General features: G+C 43.1%; 1 protein-coding gene across 1 annotated transcript in view; it reads left to right on the forward strand.

Moving 5' to 3' along the window:
* The window catches only part of LOC136885950 (myosin-M heavy chain-like), a 72,327-nt gene that overhangs the window by 38,327 nt on the left and 20,649 nt on the right, over window positions 1-13,351 (forward strand). The gene's annotated exons all lie outside the window — the stretch shown is intronic.

The raw sequence follows: 13,351 nt of genomic DNA on the forward strand, positions 1-13,351 counted from the left end.
TACTAAGCGAGTGACCGAGCGAGTTGGCTACGCAGTGTGCTTGCTTGATTTTCGTATGACATATATCAGTGCATTTGCAATTACTAAGCGTCTTAGCAGTGCGATGAACGAGTTAGCTACGCGGTATAGATTTTTTATTTTTGTATTAAGCAAATCATTTGAAATGTTGCCGAGTTAGCTATGCGATATGTGCACAGTGTGTTTTTGATTTTCATACTAGGCAAGTGATAGGCGAGATAGCTATGCGATATGTGCACAGTGTGTGTTTTTGATTTTTACACTAGGTAAATCATTGAAGTTGTACTTTTGCTCTGAACACATCAAACAATGTTCTTACAGTGTTCGATTCTAGTCTTGCTATGTTTCAATCTAATTTTCTTAGAACAAAGTTATCCCCTAACATGTTGTATCGGATCACAGGTTAAGGTTAACGACATCGAGTGCAGTGTTCGATTCTAGTCTTGTTATGTTTCAATCTAATTTTCTTAGAACAAAGGTATCCCCTAACATGTTGTACAGTGTTCGGTTCTACTTGTTTAGTGATCTGAACACATCAATCAATGTTCTGATCACATGTTAAGGTTAACGACATCGAGTGCAGTGTTCAGTTCTAGTCTTGTTATGTTTCAATCTGATCTTCTTAGAACAAAGGTATCCCCTAACATGTTGTATCGAGTACAGTGTTCGGTTCTAGTCTTGTTATGTTTCAATCTAATTTTCTTAGAACAAAGGTATCCCCTGACATGTTGTACAGTGTTCGGTTCTACTTGTTTAGTGATCTGAACACATCGATCAATGTTCTGATCACATGTTAAGGTTAACGACATCGAGTGTAGTGTTCGATTCTAGTCTTGTTATTTTGCAATCTAATTTTCTTAGAACAAAGGTATCCCCTAACATGTTGTACAGTGTTCGGTTCTACTTGTTTAGTGATCTGAACACATCAATCAATGTTCTGATCACATGTTAAGGTTAAGGACATCGAGTGCAGTGTTCAATTCTAGTCTTGTTATGTTTCAATCTGATCTTCTTAGAACAAAGGTATCCCCTAACATGTTGTATTAAGTACAGCGTTCGATTCTACTCTTGATCACTTATGTAGTGTTCTGAACACACCAGACAATGTTTTAATCACATGTTGAAGTTAACGACATCGAGTGCAGTGTTCGATTCAAGGCTTGTTTTCTTTCTTAGTACGCAAGTCTAAACATGCATATCGCTGCACACTCTTGCCTTCGCGATGCGTGCTCGATAAAGTTATGCCTTGACAGAGGAGGATGAGGAGGCGGGGGTGGTAGGGGTGGAGGAGGAGGTAGAGGAGGTGTCGTATAGTCTCCTTCAAGATAGTAGATGAGAGGTTAGGTTAGCGAATGCACTAATGTTTAATGATGATAGCTAACGGAATTTCAAATTATCCGTCACCACAATTCAAAGGGATAGCAGCACGGTGCTCTGTTGATTAAAGATGGCATCTAGATAGAATTTCAAATTGCCGTCACCACATGTTAAATGTATGTAGCTAGAGATAAAAGCACGATGCTCTGTTGAATAAAGATAGTGGATGATAGCTAACGGAAGTTTTTTTTCATATTATCCGCCACCACATGTTAAATGTATGTAGCTAAAGATAGCAGTATGATGCTTTGTTGTTTAAAGATGACGGATGACTAGTAACAGAACTTTTCAAATTGCCCGCTACTACAGAGAGCAGCACGGCGCTCTGTAGATTAAAGATGGTGGATGACGGCTAACGAAATTACCCGCATGATAGCAGCACAGTGCTCTCTTGATTAAAGATGGCGGATGACAGCTGTCAAAAAGCACGTGAGTTTGTAAAGCACGTGGAATTTGCCACCGGCATAAAGAGGGCAGCACGGTGCTCTCTGGCGCTTGACAGCTGTCAGAAAAGACCATGAGTTTTTTTCCAAACAAGAGCGTGTAGAATTTACCACCGTGATATAGAGGGCAGCACGGTGCTCTCTAGATTAAAGATGGCGGATGATAGCTGACAAAAAAGCGCATAGGTTTGTTTCCAAACAGGAGCATAAAGAATTTTTCAAATTGCCGCCACTACATTTCAAAGGTATCTAGCTAAAGATTGCAGCACTGAGGTTTGCGATGCAAGATGGCGGATGACAGCTGTGACGTACCACATTTCAAAGGTAAGTAGCTAAAGAGGGCAGCACGGTGCTCTCTGGATTAAAGATGGCGGCTGACAGCTGCACGTGGCTTTGTTTCCAAACAAGAGCACGTGGAATTTGCCACCACTACATTTCAAAGGTATCTAGCTAAAGAGTGCAGCACTGAGGTTTGCGATGCAAGATGACGGATGACAGCTGTGACGTACCACATTTCAAAGGTAAGTAGCTAAAGAGGGTAGCACGGTGCTCTCTGGATTAAAGATGGCGGATGACAGCTGCACATGGGTTTGTTTCCAAACAAGAGCACGTGGAATTTGCCACCACTACATTTCAAAGGTATCTAGCTAAAGAGTGCAGCACTGAAGTTTGCGATGCAAGATGGCGGATGACAGCTGTGACGTACCACATTTCAAAGGTAAGTAGCTAAAAAGGGCAGCACGGTGCTCTCTGGATTAAAGATGGCGGATGACAGCTGCACGTGGCTTTGTTTCCAAACAAGAGCATAAAGAATTTTTCAAATCGCCACCACTACATTTCAAAGGTATCTAGCTAAAGAGTGCAACACTGAGGTTTCGGATGCAAGATGGCGGATGACAGCTGTGACGTACTACATTTCAAAGGTAAGTAGCTAAAGAGGGCAGCACTGTGCTCTATGGATTAAAGATGGCGGATGACAGCTGCACGTGGATTTGTTTATCTCACGCTAGTGAGGTTAAGTTGGTAGCACTAAGGTTTAGGCCCGCCAAGATGGCAGCACTGCCGATGACAGGTGACGAATTTACATCTACTACGATAAGGACTGCAGCACAGTGCTCTGTGGTTTAAAGATGGCGGATGACAGCTGTCAAAAAAGCACGTGGCTGTCAAAAAGCACGTGGCTTTGTTTACCACACGCTAGTTCTGTTAAGTTGGTACTACTGAGGTTTAGGCCAGTCAAGATGGCAGTACTGAGGTTAGCGATGCGTTGTCTGTCAAAAAGCACGTGGCTGTCAAAAACACGTGGCTTTGTTTATCTCGCGCTAGTTAGGTTAAGTTGGCACTACTGAGGTTTAGGCCCGTCAAGATGGCAGTACTGAGGTTAGCGATGCGTTGTTGTCGATGACAGCTGTCAAAAAGCACGTGGCTTTGTTTACAAATTCAAATTTCCCGCGGGTGGTGGAGGAGACCTCTGGGAGGCCTCTGGCTGTGGTGATGGTGGAGGAAGCATCTGGGAGGCCTCTGGCTGTGGTGGTGGTGGAGGTGGGATCTGGGAGGCCTCTGGCTGTGGTGGTGGTGGAGGTGGCCTCTAGGAGCCTGTGGTGGTGGTGGTGGTGGAGGAGGCATCTGGGAGCCTGTGGTGGTGGTGGTGGTGGTGGAGGAGGCATCTGGGAGCCTGTGGTGGTGGTGGTGGTGGTGGTGGTGGAGGTGGCTTCTGGGAGCCGGAGGATGTGGTGGCCGCAGAATCCCTGTATTATACTACTGTTATCACTCTTAATATACGAGAACCTAACCTAAACCGGCAATCACTGCCCAGTCAAAAAACACAGAACCTCTAGTCAAAGGTAACAAGCACAAAATAAGGAGGCGCAAATAGATAGAAAGTAAGTAACTGTGGAAAATGTATAAGGAAATGTGTTAGTTTATCAAGGTTGAGCTTACTCTTAACAGTCGAAAATATGAAAGAGGGAAAAAGACGCAGAATAGGAACGAATGACTGGCGATCAGAAAGAGCAAATTAGATTAGCGATCGTTGTCATAGGTGGAGGGAGTATTTAACTCATGAGGGAAATTATGTTCGATTAATATGAGGTTAGGTAACGATTGACCTTGAGGTAATTGCCGGGGTTGAGTGTTATTAATGTCAAAAAATTGACGAAGTCGTCGGAAAAGTGATTGATTTAAAATATTTCGTAAGGTAATGTGAGGTTAAGTACGATGGAAATTACAGCGAAGCAAAGAAATGAGTTTTGATTTAGTGAATCCCTGCTACCATGTTACATTTCGTAGTTGTTGTTCCTTTTCATGTTCTTATAAACTGTTAGTACGTTATCATTTGTTACTAGGTTATATTGGTATTCTGGCACCATGTGATGACCGTATGTTATACAGGAGCTATTGCTCAGTGACAGAGTACAGGTTTAACATTGCTGATAATATTAATAATAATTAAACACTTTTGTGCGCAGTGGAATACAGCCTAGAGGGAACCGGGGCATACAGGATGGTGATAAGGTATACAACTAAATGAAAAGATCATTTCAATAATCATATCAACAACCTTTCACTAGAATAGATATACGTGTGTGTACACAACCGACCAGCGGGTACAATGTACAAGAAATATAATTCGATGGATACTGGGACAAATATTGAGAATGTATGGTACGTGTTAGGTTTTAAAACGTTATATAGTTAATACAGATGCATAGACGTGGAAACTCGTATGCCAAATCGTTAACAAGTGATATAAATTTAACTGAATGAGTAACACAATTCAAAAGAATCAACAGTGAGATTTATCGAGCGATAGTTAAGTTCATTACAAGTCAGGTCTAAATTTTAAATGCCTAATACCGTACAATCGCACAAGGTTTCAAAGAAGATGGGGGGTCGAGGCAGGACGAGAATGAGGGAACCTGCTAGGGTGTCGTAGCAGGAGGAGAGCTGTGACTCCCACGAGCTCCGTCCCAGGTGGCGTGTAGGGTGTCCCACCTGGTTTTCCGGCCGACATGAGCGAAATAAAATAGCTCTCGTGGACCAAACACACAAACACCTGCGGGTGGGAGAAGACACCAAGGCATGCTGAATTTTGAACCGAATTACCTGTGTTTTGATCCATCATCCTTGTGATTAGTACCACAAAGAGACGAATACCATTGGTCTGTTGGGGGATGACTATTTGTTTAATGTGCCAGTGTATAGTTCGCACCATAATGACGGAGGCTATCCCTTTGCCCGCATTAGGTTGGCTAATCTCGCTCGTGTGTTTCAGCATCGTCTGTGAACATCATGGGTCTCCGTTCCGAGGAACACCACGGGATAATACGGGTCCCTGAAATTTCTACAACTACGTGAGGAACACCATGGGTCCGCCTTCCGAGGAACACAACGGGATAGTACACGTCGCTGAGATTTGTAACACTATGTGAGGAACACCACGGGATTGTACGGCTCCCTGTGATAGGTACCACTATGTGAGGAACACTACAGTATAGTATGGGTGCCTGAGACGTGTACAACGATATGAGGAACACCACGGGATAGTACGGGTCACTGCGAGTTGTAGATCGATGTGAGAAACACCACAGGATAGTACGGGTCCCTGTGATTAGTACCACTATATGAGCAACACCACGGTACAGAACGGGTCACTGAGACATGTACAACTATATGAGGAACACCAGGGTACGGGTCCCCGTGATTAGTACTACTATGTGAGGAACACCACGGGTTTGCGTTCCGAGGAAATTTACTGGTCTACGTTTTACCTGTCATTAGTACCCATATGTGAGGAACACCACGGGATAGTATGAGTCCTTGAGATTTGTACAGCTATGTGACGAACACCATGGATTGTCGTTTCGAGGAACACCACTGGATATTACGGGTCCCTATGATTAGTACCACTATGTGAGGAAAACCACGGTATAGCAGGGGTCCCTGAGACGTGTATAACTATGTGACGGACACCATGGGTTTGCGTTCCGAGCAACACCATGGGTCGGGGTTTACCTGTCAGTACCACGATGTGATGAACACCACGGGATAGTACACGCCCCTTTGATTAGTACCCTTCTGTGATGAGCACCACGGTATAGCATGTGCCCCTGTGATTAATACCACTATGTGAGGAACAACTTGGTTTTTCGTTCCGAGGAACATAAGAATTCTGGGGATTATCAGTCGTTAGTACACACTATGTCAGAAACTCCACGGTAGAGTACGGATCCCTGAGATTTGTGCAACTATGTGAGGTACACCATGGTTTTTTGTTCCATGGAACACCACGGGATAGTACGGGTCCCTGTGATTAGTACCCACTATGTTAGGTGCAACACGGGATAGTACGCCCCCCTTTGATTAGTACCCTTCTCTGAGGAACACCACTGGATAGTACGGCTCCATGTGATTATTACCAGTATGTGAGGAGCAACATGGGACCGAGTTCCAAGGAACTCCACGGTTCTGGGTTTTACCTGCGATTAGTCCCCACTATGAGGAACACCAGGTCCCTGTGATTAGTACCACCATGTGAGGAACACCATGAGTTTTCGTTCTGAGGAACTTCGCGAGTCTGGGGTTTGCCTGCCATTAGTTCCCACTATGTGAGGAACACCACGCGACAGTACTGGTCTCTTTGATTAGTACCCACCATGTGAGCAACACTACGGGATAGGACGGATCCCTTGATTAATATTTGTGAGGAATACCACGCGATAATACGGGTCTCTGTGATTAGTACCACTATGTGAGGAACACCACGGGATAGTACGGGTCACTCGATTAGTACCCATTATGTGAGGAACACCACTGGATAGTACGGGTGACTGCGACTAGTACCCATTATTGAGGAACACCACTGGATAGTACAGGTCCCTGTGATTAGTACCACCATGTGAGGAATACCATGAGTTTGCGTTCCCGGGAACTTCACGGGTCTGGGGTTTGCCTGTCATTAGTTCCCACTATGTGAGGAACACCACGCGACAGTACGGGTCTCTTTGATTAGTACCCACTAATGTGAGCAACACTACGGGATAGGACGGATCCCTTGATTAATACCCATTTTGTGAGGAACACCACGCGATAATACGGGTCTCTGTCATTAGTTCCCACTATGTGAGCAACACCGCGGGATAGTACTGGTCCCTTGATTAGTACCCATTATGTGAGGAACACCACTGGGTAGTACGAGTGACTGTGATTAATACCCACAATGAGAGGAACACCACTGCATAGTACGGGTGAATGTGGTTTTTACCAGCTCGTACCGGCACTCACTGGTACAAGTAAACAAGGCCATGAAATAGCACAACCAGGAAAAATATTTAAACAGGAATCGTCAATACTCACCAAAATGCAGCAACGGGACCGCAAAACAGAGGCAAGACGGATCGTAACCTAGCGGTTTTCGCTGTGGTAAATAATAGAAGAATGAAGGAAAAACACTGCTTAATTTCTTTTAAAAATAGATTATTTAATTGCTGTGATTTAAAAATATTAACACATGATAATAGAACAAACCTACATTGACTAACTCTAAAATACTATCGAATTAATTGCCTAAGGGTCAATAGATTAATAAAATAAACTTTGAACTGAATTAATGTAACAATAAATTGTTTTAACAAAATAGATTAGATTTGAAAAATCAATAGGTACTTGCAGTAGAGGGACGTCTTTAGATTTCAAAATGAATTAAAGGTAAACTTGAAAGAAAATCAAGTACGAGGTAGTTAAAAGTCAAGAATGTCCATGGTCACATCTATTACTGATCGTCAGAAGTGCTCAAGAAGGTACCTTGCACTTACAAGGATTTACTTGAAAATTAATAAATAAAAAAACTCTTTCCCCAGGAATTATTTGTACATCAGGTGAAGGTAAGGTGAGACCGCGAGATACTTCTATTAAACGGGTTCACAACGGATACAAGTGGAAAACAGAATTAACACGCCCGGAAGGCATACCTAAATCGGAAGGCACACTTCAAACCAAATAGCCACGAAACAGGGCACCAAATGACCTCTAAAAATCTACCACGCTTCAAAATAGGAGAAGATATCACCCAGGTGGATAACGCGCCCACCAAATCAGAATTCAAACGTTAGTTCACAGGGCGAGCAGCTCAAATCATAACAGAGTGAGCACACATTAAATCAAATGGGCATCAATCAATACTGATCTGCATTTAGGGCAGTCGCCCAGGTGGCAGATTCCCTATCTGTTGCTTTCCTAGCCTTTTCCTAAATGATTTCAAAGAATTTGGAAATTTATTGAACATCTCCCTTGCTAAGTTATTCCAATCCCTATCTCCCCTTCCTATAAATGAATATTTGCCCCAGTTTGTCCTTTTGAATTCCAACTTTATCTTCATATTGTGATCTTTCCTACTTTTATAAACGCCATTCAAACTTATTCGTCTACTAATGTCATTCCACGCCATCTCTCCGCTGACAGCTCGGAACATACCACTTAGTCGAGCAGCTCTTCTTCTTTCTCTCAATTCTTCCCAACCCAAACATTGCAACATTTTTGTAACGCTACTCTTTTGTCGGAAATCACCCAGAACAAATCGAGCTGCTTTTCTTTGGATTTTTTCCAGTTCTTGAATCAGGTAATCCTGGTGAGGGTCCCATATACTGGAACCATACTCTAGTTGGGGTCTTACCAGAGACTTGAACTCTACTTTACATCCTTACTACAACCCCTAAACACCCTCATAACCATGTGCAGAGATCTGTACCCTTTATTTACAATCCCATTTATGTGATTACCCCAATGAAGATCTTTCCTTATATTAACACCTAGATACTTACAATGATCCCCAAAGGAACTTTCACCCCATCAACGCAGTAATTAAAACTGAGAGGACTTTTCATATTTGTGAAACTCACAACCTGACTTTTAACCCCGTTTATCAACATACCATTGCCTGCTGTCCATCTCACATTTTCGAGGTCACGTTGCAGTTGCTCACAATCTTGTAACTTATTTATCACTCTATACAGAATAACATCATCCGCAAAAAGCCTTACCTCCGATTCTACTCCTTTACTCATATCATTTATATATATATATATATATAAGAAAACATAAAGGTCCGATAATACTGCCTTGAGGAATTCCCCTCTTAATTATTACAGGGTCAGATAAAGCTTCACCTACTCTAATTCTCTGAGATCTATTTTCTAGAAATATATCAACCCATTCAGTCACTCTTTTGTCTAGTCCAATTGTACTCATTTTTGCCAGTAGTCTCCCATGATCCACCCTATCAAATACTTTAGACAGGTCAATCGCGATACAGTCCTTTTGATCTCCAGAATCCAAGATATCTGCTATATCTTGCTGGAATCCTACAAGTTGAATTTCAGTGGAATAACCTTTCCTAAAACCGAATTGCCTTCCATCGAACCAGTTATTTATTTCACAAACATGTCTAATATAATCAGAAAGAATGCCTTCCCAAAGCTTACATACAATGCATGTCAAACTTAGTGGCCTGTAATTTTCTGCTTTATGTCTATCACCCTTTCCTTTATACACAGGGGCTACTATAGCAACTCTCCATTCATCTGGTATAGCTCCTCCGACCAAACAATAATCAAATAAGTACTTCAGATATGGTACTATATCCGAACCCATTGTCTTTAGTATATCCCCAGAAATCTGATCAATTCCAGCCGCTTTTCTAGTTTTCAACTTTTGTATCTTATTGTAAATGTCATTGTTATCATATGTAAATGTTATTACTTCTTTGGCCTTAGTCTCCTCCTCTATCTCGACATTATCCTTGTAACCAACAATCTTTACATACTGCTGCCTGAATACTTCTGCCTTTTGATGATCCTCACATACACACTCCCCTTGTTCATTAATTATTCCTGGAATGTCCTTCTTGGAACCTGTTTCTGCCTTAAAATACCTATACATACCCTTCCATTTTTCACTAAAATTCGTATGACTGCCAATTATGCTTGCCATTATGTTATCCTTAGCTGCCTTCTTTGCTAGATTTAATTTTCTAGTAAGTTCCTTCAATTTCTCCTTAATTCCACAACCATTTCTAACTCTATTTCTTTCCAGTCTGCACCTCCCTCTTAGTCTCTTTATTTCTCTATTATAATAAGGTGGGTCTTTACCATTCCTTACCACCCTTAATGGTACAAACCTGTTTTCGCATTCCTCAACAATTTCTTTAAACCCATCCCAGAGTCTGTTTACATTTTTATTTACCGTTTTCCACCGATCATAGTTACTTTTTAGAAACTGCCTCATGCCTGCTTTCTCAGCCATATGGTACTGCCTAACAGTCCTATTTTTAAGACCTTCCTTTCTATCACATTTATTTTTAACTACCACAAAAACAGCTTCATGATCACTAATACCATCTATTACTTTAGTTTCCCTATAGAGCTCGTCTGGTTTTATCAGCACGACATCCAGGATATTTTTCCCTCTGGTTGGTTCCATCACTTTCTGAATCAGCTGTCCTTCCCATATTAACTTATTTGTCATTTGTTGGTCATGCTTCCTGTCGTTCGCATTTCCTTCCCAATTGACATCTGGCAAATTCAGATCTCCCGCTACAATCACATTTCTTTCCATGTCGTTTCCCACATAGCTGACTATCCTATCAAATAATTCCGAATCCGCGTCAGTGCTACCTTTTTCCGATCTCTACACTCCAAATATATCAATTTGCCTATTATCTTTAGAAATGAGCCTTACACCTAGAATTTCATGTGTCTCATCTTTAACTTTTTCGTAGCTTACAAATTATTCTTTCACCAGAATGAACACTCCCCCTCCCACCCTTCCTATCATATCACTACGATACACACTCCAGTGCCGTGAGATAATTTCTGCATCCATTATATCATTTCTTAGCCATGATTCAACTCCTATTACAATATCTGGTAAATATATATCTATTAAATTACTTAATTCTATTCCTTTCCTTACAATACTTCTACAGTTCAACACTAACAATTTTATGTCATCCCTACTTGATTTCCAGTTCCCTGTTCCCTTATCACCGCTCCCTAGGCCATCCCGTTTCCCTGAATGTACCTCCATATTACCCTTCCAAACAAATTTCCTAACTTATATGTACCACTGCGGTTTAAATGAAGGCCATCTGAGCGCAGATCCCTATCTCCTACCCACCCATTAGGATCTAGAAATTTCACTCCCAGTTTCCCACATACCCACTCCATAGTCTCATTTAAATCCCCAATCACCCTCCAGTCAGTATCCCTTCTACACAGTATTCCACTGGCATTAAACGCCAGGCAGCTCAATCCACCATGAAAAGCTCCCGTAATTAAATCACAGATCACTTAGGAAGAAGAATAAATAGCCCAGAGCTCTCAACATACACTGACTGACAGTGACAATGCAACACCAAGAAGGAGTGGTTCGAAAGGGATGAAAGTTGGGGAAAAAACAGAGACGGCACGGATGAATAATTGATGTTTATTTCAAACCGATATGCAGGTTACACAATGCGCACGGCATCGACTCAGTAGGATGTAGGACCACCGCGAGCGGCGATGCCCGCAGAAACACGTCGAGGTACAGAGTCAATAAGAGTGCGGATGGTATCCTGAGGGATGGTTCTCCATTCTCTGTCAACCATTTGCCACAGTTGGTCGTCCGTACGAGGCTGGGGCAGAGTTTGCAAACGGCGTCCAATGAGATCCCACACGTGTTCGATTCGTAAGAGATCCGGAGAGTACGCTGGCCACGGAAGCATCTGTACACCTCGTAGAGCCTGTTGGGAGATGCGAGCAGTGTGTTGGCGGGCATTATCCTGCTGAAACAGAGTATTGGGCAGCCCCTGAAGGTACGGGAGTGCCACCGGCCGCAGCACATGCTGCACGTAGCGGTAGGCATGTAACGTGCCTTGAATACGCACTAGAGGTGACGTAGAATCGTACGCAATAGCGCCCCAAACCATGATGCCGCGTTGTCTAGCGGTAGGGCGCTCCACAGTTACTGCCGGATTTGACCTTTCTCCACGCCGACGCCACACTCGTCTGCGGTGACTATCACTGACAGAACAGAAGCGTGACTCATCGGAGAACACGACGTTCCGCCATTCCCTCATCCAAGTCGCTCTAGCCCGGCACCATGCCAGGCGTGCACGTCTATGCTGTGGAGTCAATGGTAGTCTTCTGAGCGGACGCCGGGAGTGCAGGCCTCCTTCAACCAATCGACGGGAAATTGTTCTGGTCGATATTGGAACAGCCAGGGTGTCTTGCACATGCTGAAGAATGGCGGTTGACGTGGTGTGCGGGGCTGCCACCGCTTGGCGGCGGATGCGCCGATCCTCGCGTGCTGACGTCACTCGGGCTGCGCCTGGACCCCTCGCACGTGCCACATGTCCCTGCGCCAACCATCTTCGCCACAGGCGCTGCACCGTGGACACATCCCTATGGGTATCGGCTGCGATTTGACGAAGCGACCAACCTGCCCTTCTCAGCCCGATCACCATACCCCTCGTAAAGTCGTCTGTCTGCTGGAAATACCTCCGTTGACGGCGGCCTGGCATTCTTAGCTATACACGTGTCCTGTGGCACACGACAACACGTTCTACAATGACTTTCGGCTGAGAAATCACGGTACGAAGTGGCCCATTCGCCAACGCCGTGTCCCATTTATCGTTCGCTACGTGCTCAGCACAGCGGCGCATTTCACATCATGAGCATACCTCAGTGACGTCAGTCTACCCTGCAATTGGCATAAAGTTCTGACCACTCGTTCTTGGTGTTGCATTTGCTCTGTCAGTCAGTGTAAATACGCGCACATCACCAATTAATATTCAAGGGCCATAATAATCAAACATTTTTCAATAATCTCGAGCAATAGTTCCTATGGGCGACAATAGCCGTAGGAACGTAAACAAGATAGAGCGTTAACCCAGCAATAAGGAAAATTAACACCAAGAGAAAATAAGGTCAAAAAAATTTAAGCAAAAACAGATTCCGATCCACAGAGATAATCTTGCAATCTCATACTATATAAATGATAGCATTACATACTTTTTTTAAATAAAATTTTCATTACTCCAGACTTATTTAACACCGTTGAAACAGAAAAGTCTTTTAGTCCGATAAACACTTAGCCGAAAGTTGTAACTCCCACACAGATGCGGTTTCAACCGAGCAGTCAGTAAGCCGAAAGTTTCTTTATGCCAAGAGGCTCGAAATGAAGGATTACCAGAATAGGGGATCGTATAACCTAGTAATGTCCACGAATTAAGTTTGGGTTTCGAGACGGTTCAGTCCAGCTCCAGTAGAAAATTAAGTAAAATATATTTGAATAACATAACTTACATTTGGTCTTTGAAGCCCGGCTAATGCATGACGTCAGATAGAAAAGCAGCTTACTTACCTTCTTGAAGAGCTCAAAACAAGTTAAATAATGCACGTCCACTCCTTTGAAGAAGATAATAGTAAATTAAAAGAATAAGGCACTTTATTACATGTTACCCAGGCAATTGCTCT

The sequence above is a fragment of the Anabrus simplex genome, chromosome X (genome assembly GCF_040414725.1).
Source record: "Anabrus simplex isolate iqAnaSimp1 chromosome X, ASM4041472v1, whole genome shotgun sequence".
Taxonomy (NCBI): Eukaryota; Metazoa; Arthropoda; class Insecta; order Orthoptera; family Tettigoniidae; genus Anabrus; species Anabrus simplex.